Genomic DNA, 17,765 nt, shown 5'->3' with positions numbered 1-17,765 from the left:
TTACAGATGAGGTAACTGAGGCACAGAGAAGTTAAGTGACTTGCCCAAAGTCACACAGCTGACAATTGGCAGAGCCGCGATTTGAACCCATGACCTCTGACTCCAAAGCCCGGGCTCTTTCCACTGAGCCACACTGCATATTATAAATTATTTGTTATATTATAAGAATACAGTAATACTATATAATAGAATGAAATGACATGTGAATTATTATTCGTATCTGTCATTGTATTAATATTGTGTTTAGTATTTAATGAATATGACTGATTGTTCTTAATGTCTGTCTCCCCCTCTAGACTGTAAGCTTGCCGTGTGCAGGGAACGTACCTGCCAACTCAGTCGAAATGTACTCTCCCAAGCACTTAGTACAGTGCTACTTTGCTGGTTCAATCTCTCATCCTATCCCGACTGGATGACTGTATCAGCCTCCTCTCTGATCTCCCTTCCTCCTGTCTCTCCCCAGTTCAGTCTATACTTCACACTGCTGCTCAGATCATCTTTGTGCAGAAACACTCTGGGCATGTTACTCCCCTCCTCAAAAATCTCCAGTGTCTGCCTGTCAACCTACGCATCAAGCAAAAACTCCTCATTCTCGGCTTCAAGGCTCTCCATCACCTCGCCCCCTCTTACCTCACCTCTCTTCTCTTTGTTAATGATGTGCATTTAGCTTTAATTCTATTTGTTCTGATGACTTTGACACCTGTCTACATGTTTTGTTTTGTTGTCTGTCTCCCCTTCTAGACTGTGAGGCCATTGTAGGATAGGGACCATCTCCATACGTTGCCAATTTATACTTCCCAAGCGCTTACTACAGTGCTCTGCACACAGTAAGCGCTCAATAAATACGATTGAATGAATGAATAAATGAATGCTCTGCACATAGTAATTATTAAGTGCCACCAAGTCATTTCCAATTCACAGAGACTCCATGGATATACTTTCTCCAGAATATCCTGTCTTCTGCCATAATCCACCACCTTTCTAATTGTTCTTCCATTGTCATTGTTATAATAATAGTTATTATTATGGTGTGATTCTGGTCTCTATCCATCTAGATGCTGGTCTGCATTAAGTGATCAATAAGTACCACTGATGATGCTAATGATGATGATGCAGAGCACTGTATTAAGAGCTTGGGAGAGTACGTAGAGAAGCAGCGTGGCCTAGTTGCAAGAACAAGGGTTTGGGAGTCAGAGGTCATGGGTTCTAATCCTGACCCCGCCACTTCTCAGCTGTGTGACTTTGGGCAAGTCACTTTACTTCTCTGTCCCTCAGTTATCTCATCTGTAAAATGGGGTTGAAGACTGTGAACCCGCGTGGGACAAGCTGATGACCTTGTATTTACCCCAGTGCTTAGAACAGTGCTCAGCATATAGTAAGCCCTTAACAAATACCATCATTATTATTATTACAGTATATACTTAACAAATACCATTATTATTATTATTGTCCAACTTGATTTGCTTGTATCCACCCAGCGCTTAGTAAAGTGCCTGGCACGCAGTAAGTGCTTAACAAATACTCTTATTATTATTGTTGTTGATGTGCAACCTGACTTGCTTGCATCCACCCAGTGCTTAGTACAGTGCCAGCACATAGTAAGTTTTAACAAATACCATTATTATTATCATTATAATTACCGTCCAACCTGATTTGCTTGTATCAACCCAGTGCTTAGTACTGTGCCTGGCACATAGTAAGTGCTCAACGAATACCATAAAAATAATAATAATAATAATTGAGTTTTGCAGACGGGTTCCCTTCCTTCAAGGAACTTACCTATATGGATTCATTTCAATATCCATCTCTCCCTGTAGATGGGAAACTCCTTCTGGGTAGGGCATGTGTCTACCAACTCTGTTGTAGTGTAATCTCCCAAGCACTCAATACAGTGCTCTGCACACAATAAACACTCAGTGCATACCATTGATTGAAGGACCGATTGATTGACTGATTTCTCTCCCAAGCTCTTAATCCCGGGCTCTGCACATAATAAACATTCTCAATTGGATTGGCATGGCCTAATGGCTAGAGCCCAGGCCTGGAAGTCAGAAGGTCGTGGGTTCTAATCCCGGCTCCCCTACTTATAATAATAATAATAATAATGGCATTTATTAAGCACTTACTATGTGCAAAGCACTGTACTAAGCGCTGGGAAGAGTACAAGGAGATCAGGTTGTCCCACGGGGGGCTCACAGTCTTAATCCCCATTTTACAGATGAGGGAACTGAGGCCCAGAGAAGTTAAGTGACTTGCCCAAAGTCACACAGCTGACAATTGGCAGAGTCGGGATTCGAACCCATGACCCCTAACTCCAAAGCCCGGGCTTTTTCCACTGAGCCACGCTGCTTCTCTGCTGCTGTGTGCTACTCTGCTACACTGCTACTTGTCTGCTGTGTGACCTTGGGCAAGTCACTTCACTTCTCTGGGCCTCAGTGACCTCTTCTGTAAAATGGGGAGTGAGAACATGAGCCCCACGTGGGACAAGGGACTGTGTCCAACCTGATTTGCTTGTATCCACCCCAGTTCTTAGTACAGTTCCGGTCACATAGTAAGCGCTTAACAAATCCCATCATCATCATTATTATTATTATTGACTGCTGTGATTATTAATAATAACAATAATGGTATTTGTTAAGCACTTACTATGTGCCAAGCACTGTTCTAAGTGCTGGGGAAGATGTAGGCTTCTCTGGTTATTCATTCATTCATTCAATCATATTTATTGAGCGCTTACTGTGTGCAGAGCACTGTACTAAGCGCTTGGGAAGTACAAGTTGGCAACATATAGAGACGGTCCCTACCCAACAGCTGGCTCACAGTCTAGAAGGGGGAGACAGACAACAAAACAAAACATATTAACAAAATAAAATAAGTAGAATAAATAGGTACAAATAAAATAAATAAATAAATAGAGTTTAAAATACGTACAAACATATATACATATATACAGGTGCTGTGGGGAGGGGAAGGAGGTAGGGCGGAGGGATGGAGAGGGGGAGGATGGGGAGAGGAAGGAGGGGGCTCAGTCTGGTTATCCCTGGTGGGGCTCACAGACTTCATCTCCATTTTCCAGATGAGGTCACTGAGGCGCAGAAAAGATAAGTGACTTGTCCAAAGTCACACAGCTGACAAGTGGCAGAGCCGAGATTAGGACCCATGTCTTCTGACCCCCAAGCCCGGGCTCTTTCCGCTAAGCCACACTGCTACAGCCACCCAGGACAATTTCAGAGAACACTATTTCTCTCCTCCTTCAAGCCAGTGAAAAGCCTTGTAGCCTGTGAGACGAAAACGGCGGTGCCTACTGGAAAGAGTATGAGACTGGGAGTCAGAGGTCCTGGGTTCTAATGCCGGCTCCATCCCTTGTCCTCTGGGTGACCTAGACCAAGTCACCACTTCTCTGTGCCTCGGTTCTCTCATCTGCAAAATGGGGACTCAATCCCTGTACTCTCTCCTACCTAGACTATGAGCCCCATGTGGGACTCGATTATCTTTTATCTGCCCCATTGCTTAGTACAGTGCTTGACACATTGTAAGGCAGGGACTGTCTCTGTATGTTGCCAACTTGTACTTCCCAAGTGCTTAGTACAGTGCTCCAGTGCTTAACACACAGTAGACACTTAATACCATTATTATTATTACTTCTATTGTTGGTATTATTATTAAACTATATGTTATAATTATAATTAACATTGGCTCATCTCTCTCATTCGACCAGCATGTATCAATCCATCACTAAATCCTGTTGGCTTGGGAGTCAGAGGTCATGGGTTCCAATCCCAGCTCCGCCGCTGGTCAGCTGTGTGACTTTGGGCAAGTCATTTCACTTCTCTGTGTCTCAGTTACCTCATCTGTAAAATGGGGATGAAGACTGTGAACCCCACGTGGGACAACCTGATCACCTTGTAGTCCCCTCAGCGCTTAGAACAGTGTTTTGCACATAGTAAGCGTTTAACAAATACCATCATTATTATTATTATTGAGCTTCACAACATCGCTGAAATCCGCCTTTACCTTTCCATCCAAACTGCCACCACGTTAAATCAAGCACTTATCACTATCTGGACTTGATGACTACATCAGCCTTCTTGATGACTTCCCAGCCTCCTGACTCTCCCCACTCCAGTCCAGACTTCACTCTGCCTCCTGGATCATTTTTTGACAAAAACGTTCAGGCCAGGTTTCTCCACTCCTCTAGAAGCTCCAGTGGTTGCCCATCCACCTCTGCATCAAACAGAAACTCCTCACCATCGGCCTTAAAGCAATCAATAACTTTGCCCCCTCTTACCTCACCTGGTTTCTCTCCTATTACAGCCCAGTCCACACATTTCGCTCCTCTCATCATCATCATCCTCATCATCAATCGTATTTATTGAGCACTTACTGTGTGCAGAGCACTGTACTAAGCACTTGGGAAGTACAAGTTTGCAACATATAGAGACAGTCCCTAATACCAACCCTCTCAATGTCCCTCAATCTCATCTATCTCGCCACTGACCTCTCACCCATGTCTTGCCCTTCCTCTTCATACCCAACAGACAATGAGTCTCCCCACCTTCAAAGCCTTATTGAAAGCCCATCTCTTCCAAGAGGCCTTCCCCAACAAAGCCCTCATTTCCTCTTTTCCCACTCCCTCTGCGTCGTCTTCTCTCCCTTTATTCTCCCCTCCTTCAGCCCCACAGCACTTATGTCCACATCTGTAATTTATTTATTTATATTAATGTCAGTCTTCCCCTCTATAACGGTGAGATCGTTGTGAGCAATGAATGTGTCTACCAACTCTGTTGTATTGTACTCACCAAAGTGCTTAGTACAGTGTTCTGCACACAGGGCAGGGAATGTGTCTGTTTATTGTACTCTCTCAAGCACTTAGTAAAGTGCTTTGCACACAGTGAGTGCCCAGTAAATACGATTGAATGAATAAGTGCTCAATAAATATGATGATGATGATGACTGTTATTACTAGCATCATGGTCAACCTGCGCCCTCTACTGAGCGGCTATGGTATGGCATCCCCACCTGGCCAAGATTTCCCCATCATCATCAATCGTATTTATCAATCGTATTTATTGAGCGCTTACTATGTGCAGAGCACTGTACTAAGCGCTTGGGAAGTACAAATTGGCAACATATAGAGACAGTCCCTATCCAACAGTGGGCTCACAGTCTAAAAGGGGGAGACAGAGAACTAAACCAAACATACTAACAAAATAAAATAGAGTAGATATGTACAAGTAAAATAAATAAATAAATAAATAGAGTAATAAATATGTACAAACATATATACATATATACAGGTGCTGTGGGGAAGGGAAGGAGGTGAGATGGGGGGATGGAGAGGGGGACGAGGGGGAGAGGAAGGAAGGGGCTCAGTCTGGGAAGGCCTCCTGGAGGAGGTGAGCTCTCAGTAGGGCCTTGAAGGGAGGAAGAGAGCAAGCTTGGCGGATGGGCAGAGGGAGGGCATTCCAGGCCCGGGGGATGACGTGGGCCGGGGGTCGATGGCGGGACAGGCGAGAACGAGGTACGGTGAGGAGATTAGCGGCGGAGAGCGGAGGGTGCGGGCTGGGCTGGAGAAGGACAGAAGGGAGGTGAGGTAGGAGGGGGAGAGGGGATGGACAGCCTTGAAGCCCAGGGTGAGGAGTTTCTGCCTGATGCGCAGATTGATTGGTAGCCACTGGAGATTTTTGAGGAGATTTTTTCCCCACCCGCCCTCTCAGGAGTTTAATCAATAATATTTCTTGAGCGCTTATTATGTGCAGACCACTGTACTAACAGCTTGGAAGAGTATACAATTCAACACATTCCCTGCCCACAACGAGCTTACAGTCCAGAGGGGGAGACAGACATTAATATAAATGTGAAATCTCTCGCCCTTTCCCTCCTTCCCTCCTTAACTTCCATCTTCAATAGCTCACTCTCCACTAATTCCTTCCCCTCTGCCTCCAAACATGCCCACGTCTCCCCCATCCTAAAAAAAAACCCTCTCTTGACCCCACCTCCCCTTCTAGTTATCGCCCTATCTCCCTCCTACCCTTCCTTTCCAAACTCCTAGAACAAGTCATCTACATCTACTGCCTCAAATTCCTCAACACCAACTCTCTCCTTGACCCCCTCCAATCTGGCTTCTATCCCCTATGCTCCACCGAAACTGCCCTCTCAAAGGTCACCAATGACCTCCTTCTTGCCAAATCCAACGGCTCCTATTCTACCCTAATCCTCCTTGACCTCTCAACTGCCTTCTACACTGTGGACCACCCCCTTCTCCTCAACATGCTATCCACCCTTGGCTTCAAAGACTCTGTCCTCTCCTGGTTCTCCTCTTATCTCTCCGGCCATTCATTCTCAGTCTCCTTTGTGGGCTCCTCCTCCCCCTCCCATCCCTTTACTGTAGGGGTTCCTTAAGGGTCAGTTCTTGGTCCCCTTCTGTTCTCTATCTACGCTCACTCCATTGGTGAACTCATTTGCTCCCATGGCTTCAACTATCATCTCTACACTGATGACACCCAAATCTACATCTCTGTCCCTGCTCTCTCTCCCTCCCTTTAGGCTCGAGTCTCCTCCTGCCTTCAGGACATCTCCATCTAGATGTCTGCACGCCATCTGCACACAATAGGTCCAAGACTGAACTCCTTATATTCCCTTCCAAACTCTGCCCTCTCCCTGACTTTCCCAACACTGTAGGCAGCACTACCATCCTTCCTGTGTCACAAGCCCGGAACCTTGGTGTCATCCTTGACTGTGCTCTCTCACCCCTCACATCCAATCCGTAACCAAAACCTGCCAGTCTCACCTCCGCAACATTGCCAAGATCTGCCCTTTCCTCTCCATCCAAACCACTACCTTGCTGGTTCAATCTCTCATCGTATCCCGACTGGATTACTGCATCAGTCTCCTCTCTGATCTCCCATCCCCCTGTCTCTCCTCACTTCACACTGCTGCCCGGATCATCTTTGTGCAGAAACGCTCTGGGCATGTTACTCCCCTCCTCAAAAATTCTCCAGTGGCTGCCAGTCAACCTATGCATCAGGCAAAAACTCCTCACTCTCGGCTTCAAGGCTGTCCATCACCTCACCCCCTCCTACCTCACCTCCTTTCTCTCCTTGTCCAGCCCAGCCTGCGCCCTCCACTCCTCTGCTGCCACTAACTTCCTTACTGTACCTCATTCTCACCTGTCTCACCATCGACCCCCAGCTCACATCCTCCCCCTGGCCCGGAATGCCCTCCCTCCACACAACTGCCAAGCTAGCTCTCTTCCTCCCTTCAAGGCCCTATTGAGAGCTCACCTCCTCCAGGAGGCCTTCCCAGACTGAGCCCCCTCCTTCCTCTCCTCCTCCCTGTCCTCCCTGCCCTACCTCCTTCCCCTCCCCACAGCACCTGCATATATGTTTGTACAGATTTATTACTCTATTTATTTTACTTGTACATATTTACTCTTCTATTTATTTTGTTAATGATGTGCATTTAGCTTTAATTCTATTTATTCTGATGACTTGACACCTGTCCATAAGTTTTGTTTTGTTGTCTGTCTCCCCCTTCTAGACTGTGAGCCCGTTGTTGGGTGGGGACCGTCTCGATATGTCACTAACTTGTACTTCCCAAGCTCTTAGTACAGTGCTCTGCACACAGTAAGTGCTCAATAAATATGATTGAATGAATGAATGAATGAATAAATAAATCATTTATAATATATTATTTCAATGTTTTAGTCAGTCCATTACATTTATTGTGTGCTTAATATGTGCAGAGAGAGTATAATGGGAGAGTACAATACAACAATCAACTGACACATTCCCTGCCTACAATGAGTTTACAGTCTAGAGGACAGTCTTAATCCCCATTTTTCAGATGAGATAACTGAGGCCCAGAGGAGTAAGTGACTTGCTCAAGGACACCCAGCAGACAAGTGGTGGAGCCGGGATTAGAACCCAGGTCATTTTGACTCCCAGGCTCTATCCACTAGGCCAAGCCAAGTCTGTTTACTATAAAGATATGCACATAATAATTTACGATATACAATTTAAATATTTAAAAGATCTGTGCATAATGATTTATAATAAATAATTCAAAGATATGTACATAATAATTGATGGTACAGATTATATATTCTATAATATGTTATAGAATTTCAATATTTTAAAGATATGCACATAATGCTTTATAATATATAATTTAAAGATAGGTACATAATAATGCATAATATATAATTTCAATATTTTAAAGATATGTACATTGTGCTTCATAATATATAATTTAAAGATATTGAGAAGGATCATCATCAATCATATTTATTGAGCGCTTACTGTGTGCAGAGCACTATACTAAGCGCTTGGGAAGTCCAAGTTGGCAACATATAGAGACAGTCCCTACCCAACAGTGGGCTCACAGTCTAAAAAGAAGCAGCATGCCTTAGTGGATGAAGCACAAGCCAGGGAGTCAGAAGGTCATGAGTTCTAATCCCGGTTTCTCCACGTGTCTGCTGTGTGACTTCGGGCCAGTCACTTCACTTCTCTGGGCTTCAGCTACCTCCTCTTTAAAATGGGGTTGAGACAGCGATCCCCACGTGGGAAAGGGGCTGTGTCCAACCCGATTTACTTGCGCTTAGTATAGTGCCTGGCATGTAGTAAGCGCTTAACAAATACTGCGACTCTTATTATTATGATAGCTCAGAGGAAAGCAGACTCGGAGTCCATCTGGGACTCAATTCCAGCTGCCAAACGAGTCTCCTGCCTTCGGCCTGGAATTGGGGCGCCTGAGCGGGACACACCATGTTCCCTGGAATCTCCGGCCACAGGCCCCAGGGGATGCTGGGGAATCACACCCAAAGGTTGGCCTTCAGAGGATTGCTTCCCCCTCCCCTGCTCCCCTTGGCCCAGCCCCAGTCCTCCCCAAAGGTCACGGGAAGGGGCGGGAAGGGCGTGGGAAGGGTGAGGCTGGCAGATGTCTCCGGCCTGGTAGCTGGCTCCGGAGCCTGGCGGAAACCCCCGCCCCCTCCAGCCACCCAGCCACCTTGCCAACTCCCACGTTGGGCCGTGGGAACGGGAGCGGGGGATTCTGGCAACCAGGCGGCCCGGGGCGCCCCAGCAGTGGGACGGAGGGTTTCGCCTCGGCCTCCCCGGGGCGGCCGATACCCCGTGACCCCGGATTGGGAGCAGTGTCGGGGCCTCCCTCATCTGGTTTGAGGCGTTCTGTCCTGCTCGGGCTCCGTCCACTCACTCGCTCGCTGCTGGGAGCGGAGGAAATAAATGAAGAAAATAAACAAACGCACACACATGACCATATCAGAGGCTCTGGAGCGGGGAAGGGGCTGAAGAACTGAGGGAAGAAGTGGGGGACCCCTGGAATTCTAAACTATCTGCGGTCCCTATCCACCCCCTGCACCACCTGACTGGTCATCTCTTCCTCCTCCTTCTTCTCCTCCTACTCCTCTCTGATCTCCTCCTCCCCCTCTCTGTTCTCCTCCTCCCCTACCTCTTCCTCCCCATTCTCCTCCTCCTTCTCTCCATTCTCCTCCTCTCCCACCTCATTCTCTCCTTTCTCCTCCTCTTCCCTCCCTTTTTCCTCCTTTTCTCCTTCCTTGGTACTCTCCTCCTCATCATCCTCCCCCTTCTCTTTTCCCACTTCCTCCTTCTTCTCCTCCTCCTCCTCCTCCTTCTCCTTATGCCCATGCTTCCCTTCCCAGAATGCCAGTGCTGCCAGAGCTGACCTCCTGATGGGCCCCCTCCTCTCCTTCCATCCGGAGCCCCTGTTACCACACCACACCCTACCGCAAGACACTCCCTGCAAAACCCCTTGCAACCACATCCTCTGTTAGTCTGCCTGCCTGTCTCTGTCTGTCTGTCTGTCTCCCTGCCTGTCTGATTGTAACAACAATAATAATAATTGTGGTATTTGTTAAGCACTTACTACGTACCAAGCACTGTATTAAGCACTGGGTGGATACAAACAAATTGGGTTGGACACAGTCCCTGTCCCACATGGGGCTCCCTATCTCCATCCCCATTGAACAGATGAGGTAACTGAGGCCCAGAGAAGTTGAAGTGACTCGCCCGAGGTTACTCAGCAGACAAGTGGGAGAGCCCGGATTAGAACCCATGACCTTCTGACTTTTACCTGTACATATCTATTCTATTTATTTTATTTTGTTAGTATGTTTGGTTTTGTTCTCTGTCTCCCCCTTTTAGACTGTGAGCCCACTGTTGGGTAGGGACTGTATCTAGATGTTGCCAACTTATACTTACCAAGTGCTTAGTACAGTGCTCTGCACACAGTAAGCGCTCAATAAATACGATTGATTGATTCCAGGCCTGGGCTCTATCCACTAAACCACGCTGGCTCTCCTGAAATGGCTTGTCTGTGTGTAGGAAGCAACATTGCCTAGTAGATAGAGCACCGGCCTGGGAATCAGAAGGACCTGGGTTCTAATCCCAGCTTCTCCACTTGTCTGATGTGTCACCTCGGGCAAGTCACTTCACTTCTCTGGGCCTCCGTAACCTCATCTGTAAAATGGGGATGGAGACTGTGAGCCCCATGTGGGACAGGGACTGTGTCCAACCCAATTTGTTTGTATCTACCCCAGCACTTACTATAGTGCCTGGCACATTCATCCATTCTTTCAATCGTATTTATTGAGCACTTACTGTGTGCAGAGCACTGTACTAAGCACTTGGAAAGTACAATTCGGCAACAGATAGAGACAATCCCTACCCAACAACGGGCTCCCAGTCTAGAAGTGCTTAACAAATACCACAGTTATATCATTATCATTGTTATTATTATTACCTGCCTATCATCCAACTTGGACTTTCCAAGCACATAGTACAGTGCTCTGCACACAGTAAGTGCTCAATAAATATGATTGAATGAATGAACGAATGAATCTGTCTGACTTTCTGTGTGTTCCTGCCTGTCTGTCTGTCTGTCTATGTGCCTGTTGGGTTTATATGCCTGAGTGGCTGCCTTTTCCTCCTCATTCTTTCTATCCTCCTCTTCCTCCTCTCCCTCCTCATTCTTTTCCTCCTCTTTCCTCTCCTCCTCCTCCTCCCCATCCTTTTCCTCTCCTGCCTACCTAACTGTCTCCCTGTCTGCTGGTCTGCCTGCCTCCCTGTCTGTCTGCTCTTGGGTCTACCTCCCTGTCTGTCTATCTGCTTGCCTGACTGCCTGTCTGACTACCTGTCTGTAATAATAATAATTGTGGCATTTCTTAAGCACTTACTATGTGCCAGTCCCTCTACTAAGTGCTGGGGGGGGATACAAGCAAATCAGGTTGGACACAGTCCCTGTCCCACGTGGGGCTTACAGTCTCAATCCCCATTAGAGAAGCAGCATGGCTCAATGGAACGAGCCTGGGCTTGGGAGTCAGAGGTCATGGGTTCAAATCCCGGCTCCACCAATTGTCAGCTGTGTGACTTTGGGCAAATCACTTCACTTCTCTGGGCCTCAGTTCCCTCATCTGTAAAATGGGGATTAAGACTGTGAGCCCCATGTGGGACAAGCTTGTATCCTCCCCAGCACTTAGAACAGCGCTTTGCACATAGTAATCACTTAACAAATGCCATATTATTATTATTATTATTTTCCAGATGAGGTCACTGAAGCACAGAGAAGTGAAGTGACTTGCCCCAGGTCACACAGCAGACAAATGGAGGAGCTGGGATTAGAACCCATGATCTTCTCACTTTCAGGCCCAGGCTTTATCCACTATACCGTGGGTCTACCTGACTGTCTGTCTGCCTACTTGTCTGACTATCTGTCCGCCTGGGCCCAGGACATTGGAGCTCAATCAATCAATCATATTTCTTGAACACTTACTATACTGTACTAAGCGCTTGGGAGAGTACAATAGAACAGGTTTGGTAGACACACACCTGGCCCACAGTGAGTCTAGAGAAAGATGGATTTTAATATGAATAAATAAATTATGGATATGAGCATAAACAAGTGTCATGGGGACAAGGGAGGGGTGAATAAACAGTACAAATCCAAGTACAAGAGGGACACAGAAAGGGGTGGGAGAAGAGGCAATGAGAGTCTAGTTAGGGAAAGGCTCTTGGAGGAGTTGTGCTTTGAATGAGGCTTTGAAAGTGGGGAGAGAGGGGTGATCTGAGAGATATGAGGAGGGAGGGCATTCTAGGACAGAGGAGGATGTGGGTGAGGGGACAGAGGTGAGATAGGTGAGATGGAAGAACAATGAGTAGGTTAGCATTAGAGGAGCAAAGTGTGTGGTAGGAAATCAGAGAAGTCAGGCTGGAGGGGACAAGGTGATTGAAAGCGGATGAAAAGGAGTTTCTGTTTTGATTTAGAGGTGGCTGGGCAACTGCTTGGAGGTTCTTGAGAAGTGGGAAATCATGGACTCAACGTTTTTTTCAAAAAAAGATCCAGGCAGCAGTATGAAGTGTGGACTGGAGCAGGCAGAGACAGGAGGCAAGGAGGGCAGCAAGGAGGCTGATAGACTAATTGAAGGAAGATAGAAGTGCTTGGCTTAAGGCGGTAGCGATTTGGATGGAGAGGAAACGGCAGATTTTTGCAATGTTGTGAAGGTCTGGCCAAGCAGGATTTGGTTGACAGATTGAATATGTGGGTTGAGTGAGAGAGATGAGTTGAGGATAATACCCAGGGTTTCCAAGACAGGGAGGACGGTGCTGCTGTCTACAGTGATGGGAAAATCAGAGGGAGGACAGAGTTTGGGTAGGAAGATAAGGAGTTCTGTTTTGAACATGTTAAGTTTGAAGTGTCAGCAGGACATCCAAGTAGAGATGTCCTGAAGGCAGGAGAAAATACAAGACTGTAGAGAAGGAGAGAGATCAGGGTTGGAGAAATAGATTTGGGAATCGTCCATATAGGGATGGTAGTTGAATGGGGATGGTAGTGAATGAGTTCTCCAAGGGAGTGTGTGTAGATGGAGAAAAGAAGGAGACCCAGAATTGAACCTTGAGGGATTCCCACAATTAGGTGGGGGAGACAGAGAAGGAGCCCGCAGAAGAGACTGAGAAGGAGCGGCCAGAGAGCTAGGAGGAGAAACAGGAGAGGACAGTGGCAGTGAGACCAAAGTTGGATAAAGTTTCCAGGAGAAGCGGGTAGTCAACAGTGTTGATGGCAGCTGAGAGGTGGAGAAGGATTAGGATGGAGTAGAGGCAGTTAGATTTTGCAAGAAGGAGATTGTTGTTGACCTCTGAGAGGGAGGTTTTCTGTAGAGTGAAGGGACAGAAGCCAGGGTGGAGTGGGTCAAGGAGGGAATTGGAGGAGAGGAAGTGGAGGCAGCAAGTGTAGACAATTCACTCAAGAAGTTTGGAGAGGAATGGTAGGAGGGAGGTGGGGTGATAACTGGAGGGAGCCGTGAGATTAAGGGAGGGATTTTTTTAGGATAGGGATGACATGGGAATGTTTGAAAGCAGTGGGGAAGAAGCCACTGGAGGGGGAAGAGTTGAAGACAGCGGTTGAGGAGGGAGGAAGAGAGTGGGTAAGTGCTTTGAAGCAATGGGTCCGAGGCACAGGCGAAGGGAGTAGATTTTACTCCCTTGGGGATTTTACTCCTTTGGAGTAGCAGCATGGCCTAGTAGATAGAGCACAGGCCCGGGAGTCAGAAGAACCTGGATTCTAATCCCATCTCTGCCATTCACCTGCTGTGTGACTTTGAGGAAGTCACTTGAATTCTCTGTGCCTCAGTTGCCTCATCTGTAAAATGGGAATTAGTAATGTGAGCCCCATGGAGGACAGGGACTGTGTCCCACCCAATTTGCTGGTTTTCAACCCAGTGCTTAGTACAGTGCCTGGCACATAGTAAGTGCTTAATGGGTAACACAATTATTATTGTGAGGCAACGTGGCTCAGTGGAGAAGAGCACGGGCTTTGGAGTCAGAGGTCATGGGTTCAAACCCTGGCTCCGCCAATTGTCAGCTGTGTGACTTTGGGCAAGTCACTTAACTTCTCTGTGCCTCAGTTACCTCATCTGTAAAATGGGGATTGAGACTGTGAGCCCCACGTGGACAGCCTGATCACCTTGTAACCTCCCTAGCGCTTAGAACAGTGCTTTGCACATAGTAAGCGCTTAATAAATGCCATTATTATTATTATTATAAGAGGAAGTGGGAGATCTCCTGAGGTATTGCAGGGAAAGATGGGACTATTGAAGAAGGGGCATCATCGATATGAACTCTAGAATGGGATTGAGCTGGAGGGAGGAACTGGAGAGGAGCAGGGGACGTTTTAGAAGTTTTAGGAGATCAGGCCTGATAGTTTCAATTTTATCAATAAATTATGTGGCCAGATCACTGGGGGCAAGCGACTAGGGGCAGGGTGGGACAGATGGCACAGGCAATGGGCATAGGAGTCAATAAAGATGGAAAAATATTGTTCCCTGATTTGGTGTCTTAAGATCAGAGTCTTACCCAACCCATTCTGAAATCATCCTGAAATCACATTGGTCAACCCCTTATACCCAGGCCGCCTGGCTCCTTCCCCAGGTTGAGCTGAGAAATCTCTACAGCTGTGGCAGGCTGGGATTCTCCCCTCCCACCCCACCCCCAACTTCTCCCCACATAATAATAAAGGTATTTGTTTAGTGCTTATTCTGTGTCAAGCACTGTTCTATACACTGGGATAGTTACAAGTCAATCAGGTCGGACGCAGTCTCTGACCCACATAGGGCTCCCAGTATATGTAGGAGGGAGAACAGGTATTGAATCTCCATTCTACAGATGAGGAAAATGAGGTCTAGAGAAGTGAAGTGACTTGTCCAAGATCACACAGCAGACAAAACGTTCAGGCTGCGTTTCTCCAATCTTCAAGAAACTCCAGTGGTTGCCCCCGCCACCTCTGCATGAAACAGAAACCCCTCACCAGTGGCTTTAAGGCACTCAAACCCCTTGCCCCCCTCCTACCTCACCTCACTACTCTCCTATTCCAAACAAGCCCACACACTTGGCTCTTCTAATGCCAACCTTCTCACTGTGCTTAGATTCCTCCTGTCTCACCACCAACCCCTGGTCCACGTCCTGCCCCTGGCCTGGAATGCCCTCCCTCCTCAAATCTGTCAGACAATGACTCTCTCCCCCTTCAGAGCCTTATTGAAAGCCCCTCTCCTCCAAGAAGCCTTCCCTGACAAAACCCTCCTTTCCTCTTCTCCCACTCCCATCTGCATCACCCTGACTTGCTCCCTTTATTTCTCCCCCATTACAGTCCCACATCACATACGTCCCTATCTCTAATTTATTTATTTCTATTAATGCCTGTCTTCCCCTCTGAACTGTGAGCTCATTGTGGGCAGAGAATGTCTCTGTTTATTGTTGTATTCTTCCAAGAACATAGTACAGTGCTTTGCACACAGTAAGTGCTCAATAAATATGGTTGACCAACTGATTGATAGCCAGTCGGTGGAGCCAGAATTAGAACTCAGGACCTCTGACACCAAGGCCTAAGATCTTTCTAATGGGCCACACTGCTTTCCCCAGAGCTGGAGCAGAAATCCATAAGGTGACCCAGCCTAAACCACTCCTGCAGCCTTTCCCCTCCTGGAGGCAGGAGGCTGCCACTCAAGGAGCAGTGTGGCTTAGTGGATAGAGCATAGACATGGTAGTCATCATCATCATCAATCATCAATCGTATTTATTAAGCGCTTACTATGTGCAGAGCACTGTACTAAGCGCTTGGGAAGTACAAATTGGCAACGTATAGAGACAGTCCCTACCCAACAGTGGGCTCACAGTCTAAAAGGAGTCAGAAAGACCTAGGTTGTTTTTTTGGGGGGGGGGGGAGGGCGTTGTTTTAATGGTATTTGTTAAGCACTTACTATGTGCAGACACTGTTCTAAGCACCAGTGTAGACACAGGGTAATCAGGTTGGACACAGTCCACGTCCCACACGGGGCTCACAGTCTTAATCCTCATTTTACAGTGGAGGGAACTGAGGCACAGAGAAGTGAAGTGACTTGCCCAAGGTCATTCAGCAGACAAGTCGCAGAACCAAGATTAGAAACTGGTTCTAATCTCAGCTCCACCACTTATCTGCTATGTGACAGGGATTATGTCCATCATCATCATCATCAATCGTATTTATTGAGCGCTTACTGTGTGCAGAGCACTGTACTAAGCACTTGGGAAGTACAAGTTGGCAACATATGTCCAACCTGATTCACTTTACCCCATCGCTTAGAAAGGTGCTTGGCACATAGTAAGTGCTTAATAAATACCATTATTATTATTATCAACAGTTCTGGATGCATAGTAAGTGCTTAACAAGTACCATATTTTTTTTTAAGGAGATCGCAGCCTTTCTGCATCCTCCTTGTGGATGCATTGCAGCATTTTGGCCTCCAGCAGAATTGCAGATTTCTGCTGCAGAGAAGCAGCATGGAGTAATGGATAGAGCACGGGCTTGGGAATCCAAAGGTCATGGGTTCTAATTCACCACTTGTCTACTCTGTGACCTTGAGCAAGTCACTTCACTTCTCTGAACCTCAGTTTGCTCATCTGGAAAATGGGTATTAAGACTGTGAGCCCCACGTGGGACAGGTACTGTGTCCAACCTGATAACCTTATATCTACCCCAGTGCTTAGAACAGTGCCCGACACATAGTAAGCACTTAATAAATATCATCATCATCAAAAAAGCTGCATGGCATAATAATAATAATGATGGCATTTGTAAAGCGCTTACTATGTGTCAAGCACTGTTCTAAGCACTAGGGGCCAGATACAAGGTAATCATGTTGTCCCACATGGGGCTCACAGTCTGATCCCCATTTTACAGATGAGGTAACTGAGGCACAGAGAAGTGAAGCGACTTGCCCAAAGTCACACAGCTGACAAGTGGCATAGCAGGATTAGAACCCATGACCTCTGACACCCAAGCCTAGGCTCTTTCCACAGTCACACTGCTTGGATAGAGCACGGGAGTGGGAGTCAAAAGGTCAAGGGTTCTATTCTCATATCCTCTACTTGCCTTGGGCGAGTCAATTAACTCCTCTGTGCCTCAGTTTCCTCATTGGAAAATGGGGATGGAGACTGTGAGCCCTATGTGGGACAGGGACTGTGTTCAACCCAATTTGCTTGTGACTACTCCAGGCCTGGGAACGTAGTAAGCGCTTAACAAATACCCTTACTATTATTATTGTTATTATTATTATTGTTGTTGTTATTATTATTATTATTATTATTATTATTATTCCCGATTAGGTGCTGCCATCCTGTGGGCACTGGCAGCATTGCGCCTTTTGCGTTTCTGCCTCCTTCGCCTTGGTACTAGTGTGTTCGCTGCTGCCCCCTTGTGTCCATTACTGGGGTTGCAAAACTCAATCCCAATTCTCCGAATTTAAACACGAATCAACTAAAAGGTAAAATAATAATAATAATAATAGTAATAATAATAATGGTGGTATTTGTTAAGAGCTTACTATGTTCCAAGCACTGTTGTAAGCTCTGGGGTCGATACAAGGTAATCAGGTTGTCCCACGGGGGGGCTCACAGTCTTCATCCCCTTTTTACAGATGAGGTAACTGAGGCACAGAGATGTTAAGTGACTTACCCAAGATCACACAGCTGACAAGTGGCTGAGCCGGGATTAGACCCCATAACCTTCTGACTCCCAGGCCTATGGTCTATCCACTATGCCACTCTGCTAATAATAATAATAATAATGGTGTTATTTGTTAAGCGCTTACTATGTGTGAAGCACTGTTCTAAGTGCTGGGGTAGATGCAGAGTTGTCCCATGTGGGGCTCACAGTTTTAATCCCCATTTTACAGGTGAGGGAACTGAGGCACAGAGAAGTTA

The sequence above is a fragment of the Tachyglossus aculeatus genome, chromosome 1 (assembly GCF_015852505.1).
Source record: "Tachyglossus aculeatus isolate mTacAcu1 chromosome 1, mTacAcu1.pri, whole genome shotgun sequence".
Lineage (NCBI taxonomy): Eukaryota > Metazoa > Chordata > Mammalia > Monotremata > Tachyglossidae > Tachyglossus > Tachyglossus aculeatus.
This window is presented reverse-complemented; position numbering follows the sequence as displayed.